The following is a 3,898-nucleotide window of genomic DNA, read 5'->3' as shown; positions in this document are numbered from 1 at the left end:
ATTGGCCAACTATATCCGATGTTTGCAATATATATCCGGTTTTAGCTGCAAGGGTATATCAATTTCGGCTCCACCCGAAGTTAGCTTTGCTTTCTTGTTATTTTTTTTTTTATTTAATAAAACAAAAATTAATATTTTAAAAGTTAAAAAACACAATACCTTGAACCACTGTGCCAAATAGGAAGCCGAAGCGAGAGCTTTGAAATAGTGCAAAAGAGAAATGCAGAAATAGAGATAAGCCGGGGAAGAAGCAGAGCTGAGCTATGCTGAGGTAGAATTTAGACAATTTATTAATTCGACTCCAAATATACCACAGCACTCGCGAAGCGATACGGTTTAGGCTTTAAGATTGTTGAGATTCACAAGATTTAATTCACAAGTATGTAAGCACCGGTGTACCAATATTTTTAAATAAAACGCAGTGCGCACAAAAAAAACACGACCGTTCGCTTGAAAGAAAGAGAGGGAAGTCGAGATTGGGATTGTACAGTTGTAACTTGTAGTCCAGGCACCGTGGCGATCGTGAGTTTATGATCCAGTGGAGGCTGCTGGCTTCCAGTTTTAAGTGCATCTTCTAGCATTCGATGTGCTTACGCCAGGTAAGTCGCCTATCAAGATGAACGCCAAGGTACGTTACTTCGTTAGCTTGAGGGATCGGCATACCGTTGAGTGAAAGCGAAGGGCATGTTTGTCTATTAAGAGTAAACGTTATATGCTTACACTTTTGTTCCTTTATTTTAATGTGCCAGTCGGACAGCCACGTTTCCACTATTATAAGATGATAAGCCAGTTGGGCTGCTGCCTGCGTTGGGCATCTGGAGCGACAAAGGATAGCGGTATCGTCGGCGAACGTTGATGTTGTTAGTTGTTCGTTCGTAGAAATATCTGCAGTACACAAAACATATAGCCACGGGCCGAGTGCGCTTCCTTGTGGAACTCCAGCTTCGATGGTGTAGTCGCCCGAAGTAGCTGCGTTGCATCTCACTAAGAATACCCTATTGTAGAGTAATGATTCCACTAGCTTGTGGATGTATGTTGGCAAATACGTTTTAATTTTGTGCGTGAGTCCGATGAGCCAAGCTCGGTCAAAAGCTTGAGATACGTCGAGGCAAACAGCGCTGTAGTATTCTCGCTGTTCGAAGGCTGAGCGTATTTCGGATGTTAATCTGTTCACTTGTTCGATGGTTCCATGGTTTCTTCGAAAGCCAAATTGGTATGCCGGAATAATATTGCAAGATTCCAGATGTGGTATTATGCGAGTTAACAAGCATTTTTCAAACAATTTAGACAAACAAGATAGAAGGCTTATTGGTCTGTATGATGACGGAATTGTGTGGTCTTTTCCAGGCTTCGGTATCATTATAATGATGGATTTCTTCCCCTTTTTTGGGAAATAGCCAAGATTAATGATGCCATTAAATAGTTTGCAGACGACCTCTATAGCGCATTTTGGAAGTTCGATCAGCATCTTTGGGGTCAATAGGTCACCACCGGGAGCCTTTTTTGGTTTTAGTCCTCATGACTTTTTCGATTTCGTTCGGTCGGAATGAAGGTGCGGCTGGCTGAGGGGAGGACTCTGGCTGAATTTCTGGCAGGAGGAATGAATTTGAGGCTGGGTTTGGCTGGAAGACACTTTGGAGATGAGTGGCAAATGTTTCAGCTCGGTCTTCGTCGCTGCGAGCCCAGTATTCCGAAGAGTTTCTTATCGGGGTGGTCGTTTCAATTGGGGCGCTAAGATTTGGGTGGGCCCTCCACAGGGGGTACTTTGTGCTTGTTGGCGAGAGATTCTGGATGTACCTCAGCTGTGCATTTTCTTCCTGTTGCCTGGTCGAGTGATCGGGTTGCTTCCTTAAGGCGTTGTTTTGAAGCTGGTGATCTGCTGTTTTGCCAATCACGACGCGTGCGCCTCTTTTCTCGCACGAGCTGTTCGATTTGCTGATTAGATTTGAAGTGTTTGTTTCGGTCTACATCTTTCCTATGAGGAGTAGAGATTTAAGCTGCCGCAACGAGTACTTCTTCCAGGGCTCTCGTAGTGTAGTCGATGTCCGATTCCATGTTAAATTCCGGGGCGAGTTCTATGTGGGCACTCACGTACTTTTTGTATTTTAACCAGTTCGTTTTTGGCGTCGTCAGGCTGAAGGGGTGTTCGGTTATTTTTGGGCTTTGAAGAAGCGTTAGAAGCACATGCGAGTGTTCTGATGATAAGTCCGAGACTGCTTTGGCACTTATTAGATTGCGAGGTATGTTTTTTGTCACTGCAAAATCAATAAGGTCTGGGAGCTTTTGTGAGTCTGTTGGCCAGTATGTGGGACTTCCAGGGGAAACGTAGTCCAGTTTATTTTTCACATTTATAATTGTATTGTACAATTGTCTTCCTTTGGGAGTCACTAGACGTGATCCCCAGTGCGTATGTTTGGCGTTGTAGTCTCCTGCGGCTATAAGTCGGTCCCCAAGTGAATTGTAGAAGTCCATAAATTGTCCTTCCGAGATTGAGAAACGAGGAGTTCAGTAAACAGCAGCGATTGAAAGGATTCCGTTGCTTGACTGAATTTGTATCGATGTGGCCTGCAAGAAATTGGTTGCAAGCCTTTTGTGAAAGTGGTGTTTAATGCGTTCTCTGATTAGAACTCCAGTTCCGCCGTGGGCTTTCCCATCTGGATGATCTGTGCGGTAGATTGTGTAGCCTCTTATATGAAAGTTGTATTTGCTTGTAAGATGCGTTTCCACCAGTAGCATAACGTCAATATGGTTTTCGGTTAAGAATTGTGATAATTCTAGTTTATGCCGTGAGACACCATTGGCGTTCCACATTGATATTCGTAGCGCCTGCATAGATTATTTAGACTGTTGTGCTACGAGCAGCTGTAACACCATGTTCTGGTTTTGAACAAGCGTTTGCATGGTCGTTTTCATGAATGACATAAGCTCCATCATACTTTGTTGGAGGGTAAGCATCATAGTTTCCATTTTGCTGTGTGGCTGTTCAGGGGCCTGTTGAGCGCTTTGAGAGTTAGGCTGAATTGGAATTTCCCTTCCAGATCGTAGAGCATCGGCATAGGAGAAGCCGTTGGTGGTGTTTAGTGGACCAAATGAGGATCTCGCAGCTTTGGCGAAGAAGACGTCTGGCGTAGTTTTTAACGCAATGTACGCATTCTGTGGATTTTGGTAGCGCGTTGCGGTCGCTTGACACATGCGACTCTTTAACTCCTTATACACCATACATCCTCTATAGTTTGCTGTATGGCTGCCAGTTTCCACATTTCTTCACGGTTCTGTTCTTGTTTGTAGTGCAGCAAGCGGACTTGTGGGCGTCCCCGCAGACTACACAGACATCCCGAAGTGTTTAGTAAGACCTTGTGTGTCCATACTCTTGACAGTTAGTGCATTGCACTGGACCGTTGCGTTTATGTGGCTCTTCAACAGTGATTTTCCGATGCAAAAGATATTGCAGGTTATAAATTGGGTGGAATTCGTTCTTCTTCAGCGACCTGGCTCGAGCTCGACCTTGAAGAGGGGTTGTGGCTTTTTATTTTTATTTAGAATGTTAATAAAATTCTTGGCGGCGAAGCCCTTTTCTTTAAGGGCGATTTTTATTTCCGCGGCGGTAACATAACATTTTTCTGTACAGTGCCCAGATATTTGGACACGATTCGGAAGTGCTCTTCAGTCTTGGTTTGCACCTTTGTTTCATGGATGTTCCCTTTGATAAGCGAAACAACATGTAAGTTGTCACCGTTCCCGATCAACGACGCAATTTTGTTGACCAGGGCACTCGAGCTTTTTTCCCTAATATAGATTGGAGGGGGCTTGGGTTTTTTGCGGTTTCTTGGGCTGGTTGGTTTTCCTCAGCCTCCGCCAGTAGGGAAAATCTGTTAGTAGTGGGTCTGTCTGGTTCTTT

Source organism: Drosophila bipectinata, chromosome XL (assembly GCF_030179905.1).
Source record: "Drosophila bipectinata strain 14024-0381.07 chromosome XL, DbipHiC1v2, whole genome shotgun sequence".
NCBI classification, from domain to species: domain Eukaryota; kingdom Metazoa; phylum Arthropoda; class Insecta; order Diptera; family Drosophilidae; genus Drosophila; species Drosophila bipectinata.
Note: the sequence above shows the minus strand (reverse complement) of the source record.